This window comes from Fundulus heteroclitus, unplaced genomic scaffold (genome assembly GCF_011125445.2).
Source record: "Fundulus heteroclitus isolate FHET01 unplaced genomic scaffold, MU-UCD_Fhet_4.1 scaffold_52, whole genome shotgun sequence".
Lineage (NCBI taxonomy): Eukaryota > Metazoa > Chordata > Actinopteri > Cyprinodontiformes > Fundulidae > Fundulus > Fundulus heteroclitus.
The window spans coordinates 863804-890099 of record NW_023396945.1 but is presented as its reverse complement, the minus strand read 5'-3'; the positions used below and the strand labels follow the sequence as shown (position 1 = coordinate 890099).

The 26296-nt window shown below is 40.3% G+C and overlaps 2 non-coding genes across 2 annotated transcripts; both read right to left on the bottom strand.

Moving 5' to 3' along the window:
• Window positions 1–23906: 23906 nt before the first annotated feature.
• Window positions 23907–24047, bottom strand: LOC118560939. Its single transcript, XR_004929700.1, has one exon. It is a non-coding gene; the product is annotated as a U4 spliceosomal RNA (small nuclear RNA).
• A 1687-nt stretch (window positions 24048–25734) lies between these two features.
• On the bottom strand, window positions 25735–25875 carry LOC118560938. The gene has a single exon (XR_004929699.1). It is a non-coding gene; the product is annotated as a U4 spliceosomal RNA (small nuclear RNA).
• Window positions 25876–26296: the final 421 nt, after the last annotated feature.

Genomic DNA, 26296 nt, shown 5'->3' with positions numbered 1-26296 from the left:
AATTCCTTACACAAGATTGAACTGATTGCAAGACACAACCTACCCTTGCCTGTAAAATGAATTATTGTGGTATTGGTGCGTTCACAGACTCATGAGAATCCATCTTGTATCCGAACCAAATACAATTCGGGACAATCATGTTGCAGTATTATGGTTTAGGTGGGACATACCAGTTCGACAAAAGCAAAAGCTGACCAGCCCACAGCTGGACCACTATTACCATGGCAGCACAGGGGGGACGCATGCGTAGCTGCTGCTATCCTATTTGGTTTGTAAGAATCCACGATTTCATCTTTGAAAGAAGATGTTGCAGAAGCAGAGGGTAGACGAGTCTGATCTTAAGAGTTTTATAAGTCTAGTTTTTCTTCTGCTGCACTGCGAGTTCAACGGGAACAGTTTTTAAGTACAGTGTCGTGGACTTTTGATCACAGCAAAATTATTTTTATGTAAGTTAAAGGCTATACACGCTCAGCAGGTCTCCCCCTCTTTCTCTGCGCGCACACACACAGACACACACAGCCACACACACAGTGGCAAAAAATATTATTAACGCAAAACGGCTAAAGAATCCAGCCAAGATTTTCGCATTTGATACGTGGTATATGCAGATATTCCCCACAAAATTCAGTAAACGCTCTATATTATCTTTTCAGCCGCAACGAACAGATCCAGTCCGCAGGAAATCACAGACTGTCTGGCTGGCTAATAACACGTTAGTCTCCCTGGAGAGACCTGCCAGCGGGTCTGCCACTCCCGTCAAGTTTGAGCAGAATTAAAATTGCCTCATAATCCTGATGAACTGATTGCACAGATGAAGTTTAGAGGTGTACTAAAATCATCTTAAAACAAGTCTTTGTGATAAATTAAGTGTCAGGTTTCTCTGTTAGTCGGTGCTTTAATTCTGCTCCACAGGTGGTTTGTTGGCTGGGGGGCGTGACCCATACCTGCGGCTCATCGGGAGTGCTCAGCACTGGCTTCTTAAGGAAGGCGCAGGCGGATGGAAGACGCCGGAGCCTTACCCAGTCGTGGTACGACGTGGCCTCTGACCTGATCCTGAAAACCTGAACCTGTGAGTTTTTTCGCACTTTGGATTTTGTCTAACTCTGGATCTCCTGCATTTTGCAGTTTTGTGTTTTTGAATTACTCACCTGTTTTTGACGTCTTGCTCGACAAACCTGCACCAGAAGAATCCTAGGCTCAGATGTTGCGCTGGCGCTCCCCCTCTTGCTCCCTTGATATTGCCAAGCCGGGCTCGAGGTTCCCCTTCCCGGATTCTACTGGTTCCTTCGAATCCTCTGGTCCAACCTTCTGCCTCACGGTCAGTCGTGGCTCGTCTCGGATCTCTTGCTGACAAACCATCAGTCCGCCCTCCAGCTGCTAACCACCGCCCGTCCTCGAGAGCACTCGGCCGCAGAGTTTCCCTCACTGTCCCTCCCCAGTTAGGTCCACTCGAACTAAATGGTAAGCAGCTTGGCTTCTGGAGATTTTCCCCTGGTTCTTCGTGCTTAACATCTCCCTTCTTTCTCTCCGCAGTTTCCTCCTTCACTGACGTTCAGACCTCGAGCGATCACATTGTGTTATCTCTGTAGCCTGAACTTTAATAAATCATCTTTAAACTACGATCTGTCATCCGTAACGTGTCCGCATGTGGGCTAAACATAATTAAAACCGTGACATTAAGGTTATAAAATTGATAGATTTGCAAACTCATCTTCTTACTGTACTCCTTGTGGTGGATAGTTTTTCTTACTGCATGCAACCCCGCCCCCTCACCAAGCCCCAGGAAAGCAGAACAATACCGGGTGGGTCCGGGGACCAAAGCCCCAGGAAAGTGAAACATGGGAAAAGTGAAATTAGTTGGGCAAATGTGTATGGAAACATTACCCATTATTTTTGAAAAGCCCTAGGCTTTTGAGTGGCAATGGAAAAGGGGCTAAATATGGTCCTTGAATCCATAATACAAGAAAGCAAGGCTTTTGCTGTTATAGCAGATGAAACAAAGTACCTAAAGAAAACTGAGCAACTGTCATAAGTACTAAGATACTACTACAATGGTGCAGTTCATGAGAGTCAATGAACTAGATGCAGCAGGACTCTGTCAGAACATTACACCATATCTGGAAAGATATGGCCTTGATTGCCATTCAAATTTAGTAGGTCAAGGTTATGATGGGGCATCAGCGATGTTAGGCAGATTTAATGGGGTTGGAGCAAGGATCAAAGCAGAAGCTATCCTTTTACATTCATTGCAGTGCACACTGCCTTAACCTTGTCGTTGTTGATTCAGTGAAAGCAGTACCCCCCATGTTTTATGAGGTTTCAGCAGGACCCAAGTACAGACAGGAACTCAGAAGCCCCATGATAAATATTTGGATTTTCTGAAAGAATGAAAAAGCAAACTTAAATAGGTGCAAGGAGCAATGGAGGCAAACAGGGTAGATCATGAGGCAGAATTCAAAAAGAAACCAGAAAAGAACAATGAATAGAGGAGAAAGGCATGGCAAAACAAATGAGAGTAACCATGTGGAAAATGAGGAACATCTGAGATCAGTGTAGGCTCAGGAAACCAAGAGGAAAGTAATGAACAGGAGCAGACAGAGAGGAAACACAGGAAAGAAATCTAACAGAGATACAGAGATACAGAGATAATACCAAATAAACACAAGAATGAACTAAAATGGCAACCAGGAGAGAACATTAACATACAGGATAAATCAGACAAAAAACTTAACCACCTAGGGATCAGTACCTGAGGTTGGTTGTTGTTTTTTCCCCCCACATTGCAGCAAAGCTTCAGCAAAAAGGGCTTAAAAAGGAGGCAACCGGACTTTCATTCAGTTCTTTCTGAATACTTTTCTACACATATCCAGCAATCTTTATCAATTCTGGTGGCTCGCACTTGAGCAACCTGTAGTTGGAGCTCTGCTGTTTTTAAGGACATGGAGGCCTATCTTCCTAGGTACATTCTGTCAGATTCAAATCAATGACCCACCCGCCACTGTCCTGGGTCTTTAGAGGCTATTGGTGGGTGTGAGTGGAGGACTTGGACATCTCAATCATGATGCGACTGCTGATGTTATCTCTTCAGAATGTGTTGGAGGACCGAGCTGTAAACACTGGGGAATTGAAAGCACAATCCTCGTCGCCCCAGTACTTTCTTTGTACTTTGCATGTTAGCAGAACCCAAACACCCAGAAATATTACAAAGGATTGCGGTTGTTACAATCTATTGTATCGCATTGCAATAGGGGCAGATTATGACATGCTGCCCTTGGTGTAATGCTAGACAATAGATCACAATGAGTGAAAACCTCTTCAGGATTGCAAAGTCCTCCATGTTCAGGATTGTACACAAATTTTGCACAGCTGTGCACTACATCCCACATACAAACAGTTCCTACATTAACCGTCCAATTTGGCTAGAATATATATTTCACTGCATATATTAATGAGATCTAACATGTCTCTCTACTGAGCAGTGCTGTGGCAGCAGATATCTGTCTTGCTAATGCCACTTCTGGCCATCACTAATGGAACGTGATGCCAAAGTTGCATAAAATCCATCTTGGTTGTTCTCACTGGAGTCAGATTCAAAAAGATCAGATACGATTTGGATTCAGTACTACATACGGAGGTGGCTCAAATCTGTCTTGAAAAAAATCTGATATGGGCCAGGTCAGAGCATTCACACTTGGTCTCTTGTTCTCCCCGAAAAAATCTGATTAAGGTCACATTAGCATGCAGTCGGAATGGGGCTATAATGTTACATCAGAATAAATATTCTCAAAGCTGTCAAGCCAGGAACCAACTGTATGATTGCTATCAACTTCCCCCTTCTAAATAATCTAAGGTGGTCAAAACCATACAGTAGGGTTATACAGTTTGTTTTAAGCATTTTTCACAATGCAGGACTTTAAAGTGATTTTATATTGTGAAAACAGCTACATGTTAGGTAAGACAACTGGCTTTGTTGAAAAAGAAAACGTTGATCTGTAGTTCTTTTGTCTTTTTTTCTTTCATGCAATCTGAATGTCTTGCTCCTGCTCAGATGTATACCTTGAGACACAGAGTTTCTGCATCCGAAATAATGTAATTTATGCGTTTTGTCTGTGGAATGAAAATAAGTCTGGCAGGAGATTGGTTATGGACGCTGATCTTGAACTAATGCTTTATGCCTCCCAGGGTTCTGTGTGGGCGAATGTGACCCGCCGCACCTGTAACCAGACACAGATCAGCCTGCTCTTTGGGAAATAATTGACACATGCACAAGAGCAAGTAAAAGGTTGCAATAGAAACCAATACCAAGGCTGGCTAAGCCCCTGTTCCTGCATGCTGGTTTCTGCATTGATATTCCTCACACTCAATAGATCCACCTTTTGATAGAGCTGACTTGCTCATGTTGAGACAGAAGCTTTGGAAAACAAACGTCAAAGCCAAGTAGTTTCATTGGCTGTTCCTCTACCCCTACAGATAAAGTGGACATCAATAAAAACGATTGTACTTTCAACAAAAGATTGTGCGATGTAGAGGTTGTCAGCAGAGTTTAACTGGCAAATGTATTGGAGAACTAAAAAGGAGAGCATTTTTTTAAACAATGGTCATGGTCACATTTACTCGAATTAATTTATATTGTGTTTCAAATTAGTCATGAAATTGTTCCTCAAACAGCTTGATTTTGTTTGTTTTTTTGGATTGCATTGTATTAATTTTTTTTCCAATAACATTTTAGATTGTACAAAGAATGTACACTTTGAGCATCACAAATTCCCAGTTAAGTAGTATTCTCTTGAATCAGTTAAGTGAAGTTAATTTATGTTCAAGGGGGAAAAAAAGCCTAAATGGATTTACACCTGTCCATGTTGACTTTTCTGAATCAATCAAACAGATTTATTTCCTAAGAACTCTGTCATTGCGGGACTGTGGGGTGGTGGCTGTCCCCAGTGGTCACAGAGGGAGAAGCCAGGTACACCCTGGACAGGTCACCAGTCAATCACAGGGCAACACACACACACAAACTGAGGACCACTTTACATCAAAGTCCTCACTAATTAAAGGAGTAAAAAAATGTCTCACTCAGCTGCAAATACAAGAACACACTCTCTATCACACCTAAGGGCAGTGTAGAGAGACCAGTTCAGCTGACCTAACATAGGGTGACCAAACGTCCGTATTTCCCGGGACATGTCCGTATTTCACGTCCTGTCCCGGGCGTCCCGTTTTTTTTTTTAGAAAGTTCGGAAATGTCCTGTTTTTTAAATTACCTTCATTGGACCATTAAATTGACAGGCACTAGGGCACTGCGCACAGCGCTACGTGTGACGTAATCCCTGAGCCGCGTCAGTGCGGGCAGCCCTGTTCTTAATCAGAAGATAGATAGCGTGGCTGTCAGTACGCCAACAACATGCCGAAGCGCAAATGTATGTTTACCGACAATTTATAAAAGAGTTTCCCCGCTTTCAGACCGGGTCGAGACAAATGGGAGGCCTTTATTGTGCTATTCATTCATTACAGGAATTGTTAAGCATTTTTTAATAAATAAATTTTGAATAAAATTATCATTTGTTATTGGAGTTATTGCTGTTGACTTTTACTGAAAAGCATTTTTAATAAACCAACTGTAAATATCATGTTATTGTAGGATTACGTAGGCCTATGTTAAGTGAGTGCATGCCACAGACATCTCTATGCATGGGAACAGAGATCCCCCCCCCACACCCCACACCCCCCCACCCCCACCCCGCTCCAAGGTCACCTGGTTTTCCCAAATGAAAATATGGTCACCCTAACCTAACATGCATATTTCAGAACTGTGGGAGGAAGCCACAATACCTGGAGAGCTAGCAGAGGTGTGTGCATCAGGCTGTCTGCCACTGCTTACTCTGTGCTTATTTCTAACTCCCTGCTGGTATATGATCTCCAAACATTGTTAGATCTGTTTCCTGTTGGGGGTTATTTTTTTAAGGAATTACAATCATATTGATGTCCATAAACATTTTTGTTTTTACCTCTGCATTTTTTGGGGGTTCCACCTGACCGCTGCTAGCTCCACCTGTTCGACGTTAGCATCACAGGGACCAAGGAAAGTGCGCCGACTCCCTAATGTAGTTTAAGGCTATTTTAGCTAGCTGTTTAAAAGGTCCACTCAGTAAGTGCGGATCAGCATCTGGCCTTATTATTTCCTTTCACTCTTTGGACCCTGTCGATTCCTTACTTGTACCTGTCTTTCCAGATGAACGACTGTTATCAGGAGGTGAATCTCTGTGACCTGCCGCTTCTGTGTCAGGCTTCCCGGAAACATGACGCGTCTGAACGGACAGTTCTTTATAGGATGGCCCTGATAAATAGTAGGTCTCTGGCAAATAAAACCTGTACATTGAAGGAGTTTTTTTATGCCTCAGAACTTGGAATTGCTCTACGTGACTGGGACATGGCTGAATATTGGTGAGGGCAGCACTATACAAAACTTTTACTACCTGACTGCTGCTATTTTAATGTTTAATGGAGATTTGGCCGAGGAGGAAGAATAATGACTGTTTTTAAACATGGCTATAAATGCAAACAGATGTCTTCTTCATTGTTCTTCAGCAGTTTTGAACTGCTTGCATTTAGGCTGATTCACTCCCATACAATTTTGTGTGCTGTGAATTATCAGCCTCCTAGATATAATGACTTTCTGAAAAATGTTCTACCTCTTTGTCAGACATTATGCTTAATTATTATTTTAATCTCGCAAATTTTGTTTATGGTTCCACTTGTCCTGACTCCTGACACACAGTCTTCCTGTTTTTTAATCTGAATATTTGTGACACTGTGTTTTTGGGTCACATCCCAGTTTATTTTAAAGTGCCACTTGTCTCCAATAAAGTTTTTAGACCTGCCTCCACACTTCCAAGTTATGAACTCTTCTACTGCTGCTCAATTTTCCACTGAAAACAGAAATGTGTTAACTTTGATACCTTGGGTTATAATACAGAGCAGCATAGCTCTTGATTTTTTTACATTATCTTCCAGACACAGTTATTGATACTGTGGCTCCTCCTAAACCCAGATTAATTAAATCTAAATCTGAGTCCTGGCTGAATTATTCCACCCATGCCACCAGACGTCAATGTTGTAGAGCTCAGGGCAAATAAAAAAAGGACAAGCGGGGGGGTTACTTTTCAGATCCTAAGGGACAGCTGGTGGCAATATCAGAATATGTGAAGGGACTGCAAGAGAAAATACGTTGCAGACATGATTGTACCCAACTTTCATAACCCTTGTATGCTGTACAAATCGATTGATTCTGTGTTACACCCACAGACTTCTTGTGGTCAGTCCAAACTGATTGTTTGTGGAACATTTCTGCATTTCTTTATAGAAAAGGTCACTTTGACTCAGGCTCTGCACATGCCCTGGTTGGGATCTGTCAGTATTCCTTTCATGTCACAGCTTTGAGCCTGTGAACCTGTCCTTTTTTAGAAGAGACTGGTTCCCATTTTATGTCCTCTGGTCCTTCCAAAGATTGTTTCCTGCCAGACTTTTAAAGGAGCTGATTTCTACTACATAGGGTTATACATTATAAACAGCAGCCTCTCTTCAGGATTGGTCACCGTAGTTTTTAAAGACACAGTAGTCCAGCCTCTGCTGAAAGAACCTTATTTGGATGCTGCAATAATTTTAGAGTGATTTAAACACTGCCTTTTATATCAAAGAATCTGGACGAGATAGTGCATACACAGTTAATGGCATATTTTAATGAATACTCAAAATCGCTCAGTCCAGTTATAAGTCTCTAGTCCTTTAAAACTGCAGAGTCTGTATTTTTGAAGGTTTATGTAGACATCTTTTTAGCCAATGATTTAATTCTGTTCAATTAAATTTTATTCAATTAGCGCCACTTCCCAATACATGTCATCTCAAGGCACTTTGCAAAGTCAATTGAATCAAATCATGCAGACGGATAGGTCAAAGGGTTTTCTATCTAAGGAAATCAAGCAGATTGCATTAAGTCATTGTCAAGCAGCATTCCCTCCTCCTGAAGGAGCGTGTACACACAATGGACAGTCGTCTGCATAGCAGTTGGCTTTGCAGCAATCCCTCATACCGAGCATGCATGTAGTGGCAGTGGAGAGGAAAACTCCCCTGTAACAGGAAGAAATCTCCAGCAGAACCAGGCTGTGAACGTCTGGTTCAGGACCAACTGGGGGTTTGAGAAGAAAGAGCAGAGACATAAAAAGAGCACAGAAGCACACATTGATCCAGGAATATTTTTATCTTACCATGGCTTTTCCGTTTCACAAAGCTCAGAAGCCTTTACCCTGAGTTAAATAATGACAACAAATTACTCAAAACAATCCGGCTACCGAGCAGACATTTTGGGCAAACCCTGGGTTTTCTCCTACTTTTTAGCTGACATCTGGTTCAAGGAAGTGTCAGAAGAAGCATGTCCTTTTCTAGAGGAGCCTGTATGCTAGAGTGCAAAAACTCAACAGAAATCTCTGTTGAGAGAGGCTGATCATACCATGATTAAATATCTTATTATTTCCATTTCTGGATTAATATATTTTCAAGAGTTACCATTTTTGACCACTGTCGTCGATTTATCTCAATATTCTCAGCCCGCACATCACTTTTCTAACACGAGGGGATGATCTCAGTTCTGAAAAAATTGTTTGTGCTGCTCTTCGATTTTATGCCAGCAGCAGCTTTTTATAATGTAGGTGACACAGAAAATATTTCTGACAGCGTATGTTGTGCTGTCAGAAATGTTACTGTTGCACCCAGTTATAGTAGAGTTTAAAGATGCTCCATAGTCAGAAACCCACAAGATTAATAAAATAAATAAACAGAATGAAAGCAAAAATTTATTCTGTATTAAATTTCACAACTTTACATGGTAATATACAGTATTAGGAATTTACTAAAAAAGCAGCATCTGTTAAAGCTTTTCTTATACATAAAGATTTTAACAGCTGACTTGCAGATTTGTTTAGGCTCATACACTGTCATATCTGTTAATTGTTTAATCTACCCCTGACATTGAAAGCGTTCACTGATTTATTTTAAGACCTCACCTCCAGCTCTGTACCATCCTATTCTTTTCTGTAATTGTGCAGCTGCATTGCTGCTCCTGAATAAACACAATAACTTTATGCATGTCTAAGGTACAGCACCTGATCATAAAGGTGGCACATTTTAAAAATAAATGGGGAAAAACATCCACCTTTCAATTAATAGGGAGTAACATTCACCAGATAAATATGCAGAACACTTGTGGGGTGTTCTAGTGCAGCTGATAACTGACCTAAACCTTGATTATACTGCGGAAATACTGAAATAATGACTAAAAGATGATTTTAAAAAAATATCAACCTGATATAAAGTCCTCACCTGTTCTCTTTTCTGGATCTATTCTATCAATAATGTCATTTTTAAATTTTACCTCATACCATGAAGCTCCCCTGGCTCTAATGATATATTTTTTATTACTAACAATTTAAGATCTCACCCGAGCTTCCTCAGTCTGTCCACCTTTTAATGCCTCAATTTTGATCGATGGGTCAAAATGATCCATTGATCATTCTCCTGATATTATTGCTCATGATGTCAGACTTATTAAATAGCCACGTATGATTAGGTGTCCTCATCACACCGGCATTACTCTTTTTAAGAAAACAAAGTCCTGCTGTTGTTTGAGTGTTTTCTTTGGTGGTGGCATTTTGCTGAAACATTAAAAAAACATTATTGATTGGTGTTGACATTACTAGGGAAATCTGACAAAGTTAGGAGTTCAATAATGGATGGGTGCCCATCTCATGATTAAAATTACTTAACTCAAAAGATATGATTTCTAAATATAAATGTTAACTAACCACAAGACAATCTAAATCTACCATATTCATGACAAAATTCCCTACAGAGAGTTTTACCTAGTTATGAGGTCTCTGATCAGACTGTTGCTAGGAGCCCATCCTCCTGCATCTGCCCCGCTTCCCAAACACTCAGAGGAGAAGGGAGGGAAGAGCCAGTGACATCATGCTTTCAAAATAAAAGTATGTAAGGTAAAGATTTCCAAATCAAGTATTTCTCTCCTCCTTCTATCTATAATTCTATCCTACGCCTAAACCTGCCATCGACAGACAGCTCCAGATTATTGAAAATCTAGTGAGTAGAGGTCCAGCATTTTTTCATGCCTGCTTCCATGTTTGTTTGTTTTTACCTCTGCTTGTTCCACAGGTTTTCCTACCTTGCCAAGTCCCTGGCTGACATCTACACGGCTTTCTGAATTCTGACCCAAGGTAGTGGTTGGTGGGAGTGTTGTCAGACAGCACAGGATAGTGGTGTGTAGAGAGACTCTGCTGGTGAGAAAGATGAAAAGGACAAAACCAGAGCAGAGGACAAAGTGGCGGAAGCTGAAAAAGGAAGAAAATTGTGTGACTCTCAGAGAGGAGTTGAGATGGGCTCTGGGTAGCCGATAGGTGCTTCCAGATGACTGGACAGCCACAGCTAATGCTATCAAGGAGACAGGTAGGAGAGTATTTGGTATTTCTTCTGGAAGGAAAGTTGACAAGGAGACTTGATGGTGGAATGAGGAAGTGCAGGAGTGTGTTTGGTGAAGGAGCTAAGTTAACAAGAGGTGGGGTACTGCAAGGACTGAAGAGTCACCTTACAGGGAGATTCAGCATAAAGTGAAGGTAGAGTCAGCTAAGGCCAAACAAAGAGCAAACAGGCATGATAGGTTGGACAGTAAGGAGGGACAGAAGGATTTATACGGGTTGGTGAGGTAGGGAGACAGAGAGGAAGAATGTTCAGCAGGTTAGGCTGATCAAGGATCAAGATGTACTGACAGGTGCAACAAGCGTGACAGGAAGATGGGAGGAGTACTTTCAAAAGTTGAAGAATGAGGAAAATGAGAGAGAACAAAGACCAGAAGAAGAAATTTGTGTGGATGAGGAAGTTGCAAAGCTTTTTGGGGATTAAGTAAGGAAGGCATTGCAATGGATAAAGCATGGAAAGGCATTTGGACCTGATGATATAACTGTGTAGGTATGGAGGTGCCAAAGGGAAAACAGTAGAGTTTTTGACTAGGCTCTTCAACAAGATTGTAGAGTGGAAGAAGATGTCTGAATGGAGAAAGGTGCTGGTTCCAATTTTCAAGAACAAGGGAGATGTGCAGAGTTGATGAGTTATACAATTAAGCAAGGGGAAAGAGTAGTAGCAGCTAGACTAAGGTCAGAGATGAACATCTGTGAGCAGCAGTATGATTTCATGTCAAGAAAAAGTACTACAAACAGCATAATAGGCTTTGAAGGAATATGCTGATGGAGAAGATAAGAGGGATCTGTGTTGTGTTTTTGTAAATCTATAAAAAGCATGTGTCAGGGTGCTAAGAGAGGAGCTGTGAGGTCTGCAGTAGTTGAGATGTATATTAGAGCGGTGAAGGGCATGTCTGAGACAATGGGAAGGTGTGCTCTAGGTGTGATAGAGGAGTTTAAGGCGGTAATGAGACTGCATCAAGGATGAGCTCTGAGCTCCTTTTATTTGTTGTGATGAAGAGGTTAATAGATGAGAGGGACGTCTGGGCCTCCCTACTGAAGCTCCCTACTGAAGTAACAGCACATCTCTTCAGACTCTCTCTTCAGTTCTTCTCTTGTGCGACCCGCTCTCCTCTCCGAGCTGCTCGGACTATGGGCCCTGCATGGGCCCATGACCGCTACACAAGCCAGCAGCTGAGGGAAGGTGCCTGGACAGCCATGTTTGATCCAGGGTCTGCTAATGTCGTCTGCCGGCTTCAATAGCGGACCTGGCTGAATCCAGATAAACAACACACTGGGACAGAGCTAAGTTTCACTCTGACTGCTGCGGAAACCAGCCACAAAGTACAGATCACCGAAACAGCTTTGTTCATTGTTGTCAGCTGTTGCAGGAAAGCAGACGCGAGACGGTGGATGCCTTCCCTCAGCAGACAAGCTGAGCGATCAGACTATTGAATGGACATTGGTCCCGACCACACATGCCTGTTTCTGCTAGGCCACAGAAACCCCAAGCATTCCCTCCACACGCTGTTGGTTAGCTCAGGGCTGAAGAGCTAAGCGCTAGCCCGCCAACAACAAGCCAACAACTTCCCTCCTTCAACGCTCCTTCCGTGAATAGCCAAACTGGACAGAACTGACACGAGACAAAAGACAGGTTTGGACAGGGAGCTGAGGGTGAAGTAAAAAGGTTTATTGGGAAATTTCTGTAACTCGTTGGACACATAATGCTTTAGAACAAAGGGCTAACAGGTAGCTCACGCTAGCCTTAATGCTATTAGCCTCGCTAACATTCGGTCCATTTCAAAAGGAGTTAATTTTAAAGCACAAAGCTTAATCGTTCGGCTCCGCCATCCTTCGATGGTGCTATGAGCCTTATCCCCGCATTACTATTGAATATTAATGTTAGTGTAAAGGCAATTTTGATAACTATAGACTTTAACCAGGTTAGTGACAATCGCTGCAGTGACCCCTAGCGCCCAGAGGTAGAATTGCATAAACAAAGGCAAGTGATTTTGAATTAAATGATTTTACAGGACAAACCAGTCCTCAGAATATTATTTCATGAAATAATGTTTTGTTTAACTTGGGCTTTGCATTGTGAATGGATTGAAAAACATGCCAAATGTTTTTAACTCCATTCCATGTTTTTAATCAGATCTGCAGTGAACAAGGATTCACCAAATTATTCTGATTATGATGACCAACCACTTTTGTTTTGTCTTTTGTTTGTTTTTGCATGTAAATAGTTCCTTAGCTTAGCTTCTTTTTATCTTCATTTTGCTTAGTAGTTTAGTTAAGTTTCACTAGCCTAGTAGAGAGGATTTGTTAATCGAAATATTGTGTTAATTCAGATAAACAGCATTACATAGTGATGTTCTGTGGATGTTCATTTTATTTCTGTTATTAAATTCTTGGACTTGAAAAGAAGTTGTCACTCCTTTATTCTATGTGTGTGCAGGTTTTGCTGTTAAAAGATCGCTAGTTCTCGAATTCATCCCTTTCAACCATTGTCTTGATATCAGCTTAAGAGCTGATGATCACCAGACAATACTTAACTGACAGCGGGTTATTTAATAAACATTAAATAACTTTAAACGGTGTATAATTGCACAACAAGTGGAACAGGTGAAGAAAAGTGTCAGGTATTTTGTGTGATAAGAGTATCAGCAAGGAAAGGTTTACAATACGGTAGTGAGACCAGCAATGTTGTATTGTTTAGAGATAGTGGCACTAGGGAAGAGACAGGAGACAGAGCTGGAAGTAGATGAAAATATTGAGGTTCCCCTTAGGGGTGACAAGGATGGATAGGTTCAGGAATTAGTACATCAGAGGGACAGCTCATGTTAGATGTTTTGGAGCAAAAGCGAGAGAGGGCAGACTGAGCTGGTTTGGACATGTATAGAGGAGGGATAGTGAGTACAACGGTAGAAGGATGTTGAGGCTTAACAGCCAGGCAGGAGAGCTAAAGGAAAACCAAAGAGGAGACTTCTGAATGGAGAGAAAGAAAACATGAAGGTAGTTGGTGTGAGAGAAAAAGATGCAGAAAACAGGGTTAGATGTTTCATGAAAGGGAAACGCCGAAAGAAGACATTCTCCAATGCACATGAAACAGGGAGGTGGCAATTAAAAACAATATAAATCTGTACTGTGTTCTTCAAAAGGATCATACCGAGCTTCTTAATTACAGTTAGTGGGCTATCTTAGTTTTCTTTGTGTCTTGTAAGAGCATTTTTTGTTGTTGTTGTTTTTTTACTTTGGAGTACCAAAAAATAAAAATTGCAAAGATTCAAAGATTCTTTATGGTCACCGCGTGTTACCGAGGTGAAATTTCTTTTTGGCCATGCCGGCTAAGAGTACACATAAGAAAGACAAACATGTGTGACATACCAGATTTTGGTGTCCTTTTTGTCATCGTTGTCACTTTATTTTTTGTTTGTTTGTTTGATTTGCACCGTAAAGCAAATATGATTTTCTGATAGAAAGCTTTCTGTCAAGAGATGTTTGGCAGAAAAACTTGTTGGCTCGTCTAAAAGTGTATGTTGTGCACAAGACACTGGTAATACAAAAAGGAACTTTACAGATGTTTTACACACTATTAGTAGCTTAGAATTTGTTGCTCAACTGCAGGAATAGTGAATGTTAGGGGACTTGAAAATATTCTTCAGACTTCAGTTGTATTAAAAAAAAAGTAAAACACTTGCTCATCATATATGGTGACACAATAGGAAAGATAATCAAAAGTAGGAAAACAACAGAAATGATGGTCAAAATCTGCTCTGTGTAAGAAACCTTCTGCTGGGTAATATGAATAAGATTAAAGAACAAAGGAAAGTTGTAACCGCAAGGCCTTGTCCTCAATTTCATATAATGATTAAAGATTTCACCTTTAATCAGACTCACAACATATATCTTTTAGGATGCCTTTTATATCCAGTACAAGGATTAACAGTGGTTGTTATTTGTCTTATTTTAGAAAAACATAATGTTCATTAATAAAAAGGAGGGTTGCAGGACAGTTCCCCTTAGATGAATAAAAAACAGGTAAACAACACATAAACCTAAACGGAATACAAACAATTTTAAAAACTGATGAAGAATGGAAGACAGCATTTTTTGTGGCTTGTCTAAAAGGTTTATGAAGTAATTGAAGCTGTAATACAATCAGGATAGCTTCCTTCCATGTCATGGTGTCACAGAAGGTACCTAATTGGGGGCAATCCCTTGCACACCATGCAGCGATTAAAAGGCAGATAGCGTTGGAGGACTGCAACAAGTTTGATTTTATTTTATTTATTTATTTTCAGTTTTCTATTCACTCGTGTGATCTCTAAATTTATTAGTTGTCTCCTAAAATACAACCCACCCCCACAACAAACAGCAGGGAGAACAGAGGAGAAGACTTGGAACAAAGGTGATGCATCAAGGGTGTCCATTATCAGCCACTAATCAAAGCATCCCTTTTAGATTGTCACCTGCTTTTTAAATAGAATCGCCTGTGATCTCTCAGTCTTTGAAGACAAGTGTGGTGTTCTGTTTAGAAAATTGAGATGAAACACCCACTGTGACATTGTTTGCCATTTAAAAAGCAGATTGTATATTAGTTTACTGAACATTTCAGAACATTTTTACAGAATCATTTTTTTTCTCTTGTATTACACAGCATTAACATTATCATTTTTAACCAGTCTCCATAGTTTTTATGAAAGGCAGGGTTTACATTTGTACATTTTAGTGAGTATCATTGCATCCAGGTTTAAAACAGCTTCAAAAACAAAACTTTAAGAGTAATCAACAGTTAACACAAATGCCCAGCAGGGCAAACTGAAGCTAATCAACATGAAAGTAAATATTTTATCACACATTTACTAACAGACATTACAGAGAGGAGCAGAGATTGAGACAGAGAGGGGGGGGGGGGGGGTACACCGGTTTCCATAGCAATTGAGAGCACTGTCACATGGTTACCTAGGAACAAGTCCTGTCATGTTGTGCTGTGTATTTGTTTATGTTTGGCATTTATTAAGCTCCTGTTTACGAAGAGGAGAGCCAAATCTTTCACATCATTTTTGGGCCGCTGAAGTATCTTGAGCAAAAGATTTGACACTGACCCAATAAAAGGCCCTTGTGTTTTCATCTCACATCATCTACATTGAACCATAATTACATTCTCCCAATATTTAGCAATCCCTGGCTTGTAAGCAGGTCAAGAGAAGCGCACACAGGAAATACAAGCCTTAAATATTCACCTAGCGTGGACTGATCAATGCTCAACATGTGGTTTGGCATAATGGCGAGCGAGCCAATGCTAAATGTTCTGTGGATCACCATAGGCTTAGGCTGTGCTCATCATGTTTTTCTTGCTCGCCAACATCTGAAATGACGATTCATGATGAATGGTGTAGTAAAGAAATCACGCTAATAACATTTAGTAAAATTGATTTTCTTAACACTAATACTTAGTGATAAAAATATTTATGAATGTTTATAAGATTAACTGATTTTATACCATGACATTAAAACCCTCATTTTAACTGTTGAAAACAGAAACAGTAAAAGAAGGTGAGGAAGTTAAGATTGTTTAGAAAACATCAGTTACAAGATCATATTGGGTTTAGACAAGAATCTTTGAGTTCAGTTGATAGATGAGCAGACAGCCTTGACAGCCTCCACTACTGGGAAAAAAAATGTTGTTTTTTTTCTAATCAAAGAGTAAAACAATTATGTGTCTCTTTAAGATGTCAAAACATGACAACATTAAAATTATTTTAAGTCCAAGAAAATTTACAAAAACTGAACTCCAAGTGACAATTAACCTTTAACATAAAATATGATCCTCTGCTTCAGTCTGTTTTCTATTTTCTCTTCTCCATTACTATGTGCGTAGGGCGCCCCTGCCTGTTCTAAAAACCACAGTGCATTGTAACATGATACTTTCCATCAGGTCCCAGACACTAAAATATGGTCAAAGTTTAGCTCATTTTAACTGTAATAAGTGAAATAAGTGGGAAAAATCTGTCAATATGTTAATTAGCGATGGCGTGAAAACTCTGAGTACCAGCAGCATCTAAATACAGAGTTATGACACAGCAGGACTCATGCCTTCTAGTTTTGTTCCTTTGTAAAGGAAAGTTGGGATTTGATGTTTTGCTGAATTTTCAGAATTTATCAAGCTGTAAGTTCTCTTTATCTCCCATTCATGTGTTAAATTAGAAAATATCTAATGTGTCAAATATATCTAATTCAACACATGAATTAGAGATACATTTAATGTTAGAGTAAGTTAATGGTCTATTCGGCAAATTACAATCTCTTTAGAGTTTTCTCTTAAATAGGGCTGTTGCTATTACCATGATCTTTCAAAGGTTTAAATTTCTCATATTTAAACATGGAAGGTGTTTGGATGAATACATTTGAATTTCAGCGTCAAACTAAGCAGAGATAATTAAAAAGAGAACTAAAAAAGAAAGTGACATGTTATCTCACACTGCATGCATCTTTTAATCTGCCTTGTTATTGAAGGTATAGTTAGGGTGACCAGACGTCCCCGTTTTCCGGGGACTGTCCCCGTTTTGGACCACCTGTCCCCGGCTAAAGCTGTCCCCGGAAATGTCCCCGATTTTACCGAGGGGGAAAATGTGTTGCGGTAGCTGGTTGCGTTGCTGATAATATAAAGACGAGGAACAGAGCGCACCACTAGATGGCGGTAACGATCCTTTTGGATGTCAGATGCCATTAAAACACGAAGAGGAAGAAGAAGAAGAAGACGAGCGCACCACTTTTAAAACAGAAGAAGAAGAAGTGAAAAGTCGTCAACTGGTGGCCACTGATGGGGAGCTGCTATGTTATGGTAAGTGTGTCAATCGATTCATTTTATTTGGATCAAGCTGATCCTGTGAGAAATGTTTTTTTTTTCCAGGTTAAAAAATAATCAATAAAAAGTAAGACAAGACCACGAGTTGCTGCTCACATGAGTAAAAGACACTCAGATAAAATGTTACAGAATGATTGAAAACTCTTTGTAAGGCGCTAAACTGGTACGCTGGTTCTCCAGGGATCAACAAGGGTTCGTCTAAAGAGGTTTTAGAACTGATTGGTGACCTTTGGTTTATATTTCAGATAGTTAGTTATTAGTAGAGTTATTACAAGTTGTTTTGCTGATTTATGGTTGTGATTTATGAGCATAGACTTCCAGGCTTAGGTTTAGCTTTTCTACTGCTCAGTTTGGATTTATGAAAGTTCCTCATGAAAAAATAGGAGTCAGTAACAGGAAAACTGAATGAGAAAATATTTACATGATCTGAGAATGATGGAGGAAGAGATAACTGCCTGTTTAAGGTTAATTTATTATGTTGTTTTTGCTTGTATCTCCTAGTATTGTGGTAATTAGCATTTTTTGTATTTAATCAGAGGAAATAATAATAATAATAATTGGACATTTTCATGTTGTACAATCTAATGTTTTTGGAAGTGATTTTAAATATATAATGTCTCTGTTTTAGAATAATGTAAGATTGATACAAGAGGTGAAAGGAAGAGAATAGGAAGACAGAAAGGAGATTAAATGAGAGTGGAGGAAAATAGGAATATTGATGTAAAGAATGATTGACGAGAAGGGAGAAATATTTACTTAGAGTATTAATAAAGTTCAAGTGATAAAGTGCTGATATGATATACTCAGGTTTGAGTTGAGAAGCCCAATTGTCTGAGGATATAACCTCTTTCTGAGTCTCTGCACTGAACATGAGTTCCACTGCACTTCCCTAGCTGGGGCACAATAAAGAGGCAGTTTAGTTGTTTTTTTTTTCTTGTGTTTTAAAAATGTCAGTTCTGCACATAATATATCCTCTCCTCTTATTTTATCCAGACCTCTGGATATCATGGCTGATGGCTCTTCAGACACAGAAGGCCTTGAAGAAACCAGAGATGATCTCATGTTAGCTGACTCCCTGACCGGAGTTAACTCACCTTATAGGAACAAACAATATACTCACACATCAACTACTACCATACACATACACATAATGTAGTTATACACACTTTATGTAAGTTTATACATGCTCATGCTGCACTACACACAAAATCACTTGCATTCATGTCAAGGGGTTTTCCAAGTCTGTGCCTTTGTTTTACCTCACATCACCACAATCCATTGGACAATGTCTTGTTCCAAACAGGCTCTATGCACTATGTGCTCTATGTGCTTATAGCTCATTAGTGGGAGAAATTAATCGGCTTTGTGATGCACAGAACCCTTATGTGGTCAGTTGACAGTAAGAAACATATATCATCCTTTACCAGCGGGCTTGACTACTACTTTTTGATGTTAACGCAGAAAAACCTATTTCTCATTGGTATGTAGACGTGAACAGAATGAGTATTTGTTGCAGTTTTTTTAAATTTGGGGGACTCTGTCTCCACAGACAGCCACAGGCTAAATGTTTGTATTTACTGGTTTTTCTTTTCCTCATGTCACTTTCCCCTTAGGGGGTGGCAGAGCTCTTTGGGCCCCACAAAATTGGAAAACCTTGCTAACCACTCTGGACCCCTCCACTCCCACTCCCACCACTTTGCCCCAACCCAGAGACACAGTTCTAGTTTCTATTAATAACACTATTTATTGATTTTATTCATCTTAGGATGCACTAAAGGTCTGGAGAAGCACATTCCTGTCTTTTACACTTGATTTTTATTGTTTAAATATTAATAAACATGTAAAAATAAATGAAACCATTACTGTCCCCGTTTCCTAATTTCATCTTGATTAGATGTATTGATTTTTATCCACGAGCAAGAAATGTCCCCAGATTTGATTTTAGAAATCTGGTCACCTTAGGTATAGTGGACAATGTTTTTTTTACTAAGAGTCCCAAGGATCATCTTATTTATTTTTTGTCCCATGTGCAAATCATTTTGAGGCGCTCATTTAACACCAATATGCATACACATTCCTTGCTAGTTTCCTCTTGCTGTGCATTTGCACTTCTAGTGTTCATGTATCAAGTTAGCTTCTGTGTTAGCCGTTCAATGTAGCTCCGCTGCTCCCACCTTATACTTCGAAAATGGCTGAGACTCGCAAGAAGCCAAATGTTTTACAAGTTAATGAGAAGTAAAAGAAGGCCTCAGACGAAAGAAATAAGACCAGAATGTGTTTGTGAGATTTCTTCACTCAATCCCCCTGAGGAGCGGAAGAGCAGGTAGGATGGTCTCGTGCATGCAGTAATTCAAAAAGTGACTTGGCCATTTCTTACCTACATTTCTATAGCGCCAGTGTTACTACAACAACTACTATCCAACTATCAAGTTGAACTTGTAGCTATCTCCTTTAAGCAAGGAAATGATAGTGACAACAAGCTAAAAATAAAAACACCAAATGGCTTGTACAGCGCTTTTAACTAGTCTTGATGATCTCCACAGCGCTTCACACTACAGTCAGTCATTCACCCATTCACACCCTGATGGTGGTGAGCTATGTTAGTAGCCACAGCTGTCCTGGGGTAGACTGACAGATGTGAGACTGCCATACAACGGCACCACTGGGCCCTCTGACCACCACCAGCAGGCAATACAGGTGAAGTGTCTTGCCCAAGGACACAATGATGGAGACAGTCAGAGCAGGGGATAAAACCGGCAACCTGCCAAATGCAAGACAAACCCTCTAACATCTGTGCCACCAGCGCCCCAAAAGCAGGTACTCAGGAACCAAATTATAACAAGACAGGTTATTGACAGACTTTAATTTCTTCTAAGTAAACTTAACAAACTTCACTTTACAAAGATTTAGACATCCCAAACGAACCTGATGAGCCATGTTATCCATATATATGTTGAGGGTTCCTGGGCTGCTACAGCGGCTCCTCGGGCACATCATCACAGCATCATTCAAACACAAACTAAAATATAATCCTCACGAAAAAATTTTTTTTTACCTTCTATCTTCACACATATGACTCGAGGATTTATGTGAAACAATGACTTCTTTCGAGGACATCCTGCTTTCTGATAAAATGCTGCTGCAATTATTTACCTGATTGTTCAGGTAAATAATTGCAGCAGACTGTACTCATTAATAAATATTAGTGCTTAAAGGTCAGTTAAATTGTAAGACTTTTGATACGAGACTTTATTCTATTGTCAAATATTAGAATGTCCAGTCATAGAATAAAGTATTTTATTTTTGTTTTTTGAGTAAGGCAATGTTGTCTTTGACCAATGCTAAAATCAGTTTAGAGTTTTGCTGGAAAAAGTTCTGATGCTCTTTGGGTTGCAACTTAAAGGTAGAGTAGGCGAAGTCCCTTTTTGAATAACTGTGCATGTGCAATTCCATCTTTCCTGCTCACGTTGGTCTTATGTTTTTCTACTGAGGCCTTCTTCTTCTCATAAACTTGTACGCAGTTTGCTTCTTGTCACTCAGCCATTTTCAATGTGTACAGTGAGAAGAGCTTAGCTACACTGAATGGCTAACACAGAAGCTAACCAGACTCAAGAGGTGCACATGCACAGGCAGCAAGCGGAGACCAACGAGGAACGAGCACGCACATTGGTGTAATCTGAGCGCATCAGAATGATTGACTTGTTGGACAACCAATAGATAAGGTGATACAGCTGGAACTCGATGAACAGAGGGGGTTGTCCAAAGGATGAATCCTATGACCAATCCCTGCCAATTGGTTAGAGTTTTGACAGTACTGAAGATCTCGCAGAGATGTAATTATTTTAAGTACTTTTTCTGAATAGATAACGCATTGACAATAGGGGGTTTTCAGCTGACGTCACGCTCACGTGACTACTCAGCGCGTCCGCCATATTGGGTGGCAGTCGTTTCGCACCGTTGACCTGCATTGTATGACGCCTTAGGCAGTATTGGAAGTGAACAATGGGGAAAACGTGTTTAATGGTTGGTTGCACGGCCCGTGGAGGTGGAGATCAACGCTCTTTCTATCGCCTACCAGCCGTAATAGTGAATCAGTGTGAAAAAAAAAAAACAGCTGTCTGAACAACGCCATCACCTATGGCTGACACGGATATCCAGGTCCGATTTGGACGGTGTTAAGCTGGAATACGCCAGAGTCTGCGGTGCTCACTTTGTCACAGGTAATTAACTGTTAAGTATTTAAAACATATAAGAAGAATATATTAATAATAGGGCTTGGGCGTTATGACTTATTACTTTCCGCGGCTGTCATGTTGACTGCCTCCGCCGCCTCTACTGCCTATTACTACCGCGTACTGTACTCCCTCTCAGCCGTGTTTTAATTTGATTAATTTCACCTTAACTTGATTTCAACCATGGTAAACCGTTGCTGTATTGTGGGCTGTAACAGCGCAACACATGATCGCCATGGGAAAAACATAGAAACAGATTAATTTTCCACCGCTTTCCTGCCTGGAGGCGCAACCACGGAGAACAACTGTTAGTGATAACAAAGAGTCGTCGGCTCGCTTGGATCGCGGCTGTAAGTCGACCGAACATAACTTTCCACAGTATCCCGATGTCAATGAGAGTGTGTTCTAAACGTTTGAAACACATAGCAGCAAGTTAAAAGTACATTACATGCGCGAGTGGTTGTTAGCGCTAACGGTTAGCATGTGCTAACCCGTCCGAGCGCAGCTTACCTTTGAACGAGTTGCTGTGTTCCCACTGTTTGCTGGCTTTATGATCTGCAGCTCCTACCGGCGCCAATACGGTAAATACAACTTAATTTTGCACTGGTCATTGTTCTGCTTAAATAATTAAAGCCGCAAGCGGCGTCGATCGGCCCAGAGCCCGTCCGCCCTGCGGCGGGCGGTGCGCCTTCGCGCACCGCCCGCCGCCGGCCGCCAGCCACCGCAGAAGCATGCGACACATTTGCGTCGGATTGTTTACATTTTTACCATCTTATTAAAACTCACCCGTCCACGTATGATGGCGATTTCCTTGATGTACATAACCAGATGTGAACTGGTTGTGAGCCTCTAGATCCTTGTAAGCTCTCATTTCCTCAAGAGTGTGCAGAGGGTTTTCACCGAACACCAGGTAATGCATCTGGATTACGGCTAAACAAGGCACCGTGGAGGGCATAGGGGTCCATATGGTCGATCACGGAACATTTCCTCAGATATACGTCCTTATCTGGTCGCTTTAACGTGCTGGCGTACTTATCCATTCGCGATACGATAATACGTGTAAGACAACTAGAGATAAGGAAGTGTGCCACCCAATATGGCGGACCGGAAGTTGGCCAGTGACGTCAGTGAAAACACCCTATTGTCAGAATAGAATGATAATTTTACCCAGTATAACAAAAAGTGTTTCTTTACGGGATTAGCAGCTAGAAATTTAAATTATGTACTCCTAGTCTAATTGTATCATCATAAAGAGAATCACAATACACTTTTGAAGATCACTTTATGAATTTTTCCTTGCACAGGATAACTCTATCATGCTGTATTCTGGTCTATTTCTGCTCCTATTCTCTTACAGGCTTCCATGTTTGCAGGATGCTGCTTTTTTGCCATGGTAAAATACCTCTATTTAGGGAACCCTGGGAACTTACACATAATTGGCTCAGAAACCAGAAAGAAAACATGGGCTACGCAGCACATCAAAGTGGTCTAGTACCATAAAAATACATTGTTGATGGAAAGGACAGTTTGTTTATAGAGAAAGTTAAATCCATCCCGGTAGAAAAATGAGAAAAGTTTGGTTAAATTTACTAACCTGTTTCCCCTTTACCTCATGTGCTCCAAGAAATCCCAGGCCTATTAGATCATCATTGTGAGAATCGCTATATACTTTTCATAATTGGTTTTTCAAAATATCCTCAGCACTATTCTTACCTTGTCAAAAGCAGCACTATTCATCGAGAACAGCCAACATATCACTATACAAGAATACATGTTCAAACAAGGGTCGTTAATTACAGCACTACCAGGACATACCAACAGGGGACTCTCTTGCCTGTGTTCGGTTCCCTCCCGGTCATGGTTTTACACTGGGTGGGGCTTCATCAAAAGCAAGTGGGTTAAGTTACATAGCCGTAATTGCAAATGTAAAAACTCTTATTCCTAAAATCAATATCACAAATTCATCTCCTGAGATAATGGAATAGCCTTTAATGTTGATCACCAATGACGATAAGTGTAAACACTTCCCATTCAGGCTTTGTTAAAATGTTACAGACTACTTTGTTTACACACTTGCAGATAATTGTGAAGATGAAGACCCATTGTTTATAGAGAATGTTACTTGCATCCCGGGTGACAAATGATAAAGAGTTTGCTTAAGTTGCAGCAAATTTTATATATGTTTCTCTTTTACCTGCTGTGCTCCAAGCCATGCCAGTCTGATTAGATCATCATAAAGAGAACAACTATATACTTTTGATAATTACTTTTTCACAATATTGTCAGCCTCCATCGAGACTTCCAGAAATTGCCATTGCCAACTGTATTTCAAGTTGTCAAGGCGGGGTATTGGGTAAAGTTTTCAACTAGCAATAATCGCGCCTCGGATAAACCTCATAGGCTACGATATTGCCGCTGCGCAAAGATGACTTGTCTGTCTAAGCGGGCGGGTACTCCATTCACTCCCTGTCATGTTAACTAATGGTTGGAAATGTTAAGTCAGTGTTGCTCAACATATCCACGGCTGAATAAATGGTCAAAACATGGTGAGAATTTCTAAAATTAACATAGCCAAAAAATAAGCATACATGATAAGGAAAGGCATACTGTATTTTATTAAAAGACATTCAGTCCATGATACACAAAGGTAGGTTTGTACAGAAATCGCTTACAGTAACGTCCTGTGAATCTCCGTTTAAGACTCTGCAGTCTCACAAACAAGCAAAGTGCGTTCTTGCACTTCAAAACATGGTCACCAACAGTCAGATGCAAATACTACGCTATCTATCTGCTACCAATATTGGCTGCTCATGTAAAAGCTTAAGAAACCCTACTGTAAGCTTTTCAAAACTGCTTCGTTTTGCATGTCTAGATCCACATGCTTTGTGGCTATCGTGGAGTGGGTGGGACTAATATCCTTCTCAAGACTATGACGGGTGTGTTTGAAACTGATGGAAACTACTTTTTACTGAAGATTGACAAACACAATTCAGACATCAAAAATTGAACTGACGCAGCCAAACTAATCCAGTTTCATGTTCACTTCTTTAAACACAATATGTCAGGATGTTCTTCCGTATGTTTTGATGAACAAAAATTAAGGCCCCATAATTAGGCATTTGTTTCTTCACAATTGTTAAAAAATGCCATCTTGACTGCACTTAATCTTAAGACAGTGATTTTTCAATAGGACAAAAATGGCTTTTGATATCACTCAGCAGTGAATGTATTGTGCACTTTGGTTTTGTGTAGAGGACAGTCTTGTATCCTTAAAGTTTTGCACAGCACTCAGAATAATACAAAAGCCTACATACCCTCTGTTGTAGCCATGCCACTGAAAAACCAAGAGCCGATATCTTGTTTTCTGCCTTGTTTAGGCCTTAATTGTGTTTTCTAAATAAATAGAAATGCAGTTCAACAGACAAGTACACAGGCCACAAAGCTTCGTTCAGGTGTAAGACCCCAACAAATTTACATGACTGACATCAATGTGCTTTATATATTCTATAAAGCTAATCAACATCTAACATGCTATGTTGGTTACATGTTCTTTCCTTGACAACAGTAGGAATATTTATCTAAACCAGTCAAAATATCATTGTACAAGAACACGTTCCAACAAGGGTCGTTAATTACAGCACTACCAGGACATACCAACAGGGGACTCTCTTGCCTGTGTTCGGTTCCCTCCCGGTCATGGTTTTACACTGGGTGGGGCTTCATCAAAAGCAAGTGGGTTAAGTTACATAGCCGTAATTGCAAATGTAAAAACTCTTATTCCTAAAATCAATATCACAAATTCATCTCCTGAGATAATGGAATAGCCTTTAATGTTGATCACCAATGACGATAAGTGTAAACACTTCCCATTCAGGCTTTGTTAAAATGTTACAGACTACTTTGTTTACACACTTGCAGATAATTGTGAAGATGAAGACCCATTGTTTATAGAGAATGTTACTTGCATCCCGGGTGACAAATGATAAAGAGTTTGCAGCAAATTTTATATATGTTTCTCTTACCTGCTGTGCTCCAAGCCATGCCAGTCTGATTAGATCATCATAAAGAGAACAACTATATACTTTTGATAATTACTTTTTCACAATATTGTCAGCCTCCATCGAGACTTCCAGAAATTGCCATTGCCAACTGTATTTCAAGTTGTCAAGGCGGGGTATTGGGTAAAGTTTTCAACTAGCAATAATCGCGCCTCGGATAAACCTCATAGGCTACGATATTGCCGCTGCGCAAAGATGACTTGTCTGTCTAAGCGGGCGGGTACTCCATTCACTCCCTGTCATGTTAACTAATGGTTGGAAATGTTAAGTCAGTGTTGCTCAACATATCCACGGCTGAATAAATGGTCAAAACATGGTGAGAATTTCTAAAATTAACATAGCCAAAAAATAAGCATACATGATAAGGAAAGGCATACTGTATTTTATTAAAAGACATTCAGTCCATGATACACAAAGGTAGGTTTGTACAGAAATCGCTTACAGTAACGTCCTGTGAATCTCCGTTTAAGACTCTGCAGTCTCACAAACAAGCAAAGTGCGTTCTTGCACTTCAAAACATGGTCACCAACAGTCAGATGCAAATACTACGCTATCTATCTGCTACCAATATTGGCTGCTCATGTAAAAGCTTAAGAAACCCTACTGTAAGCTTTTCAA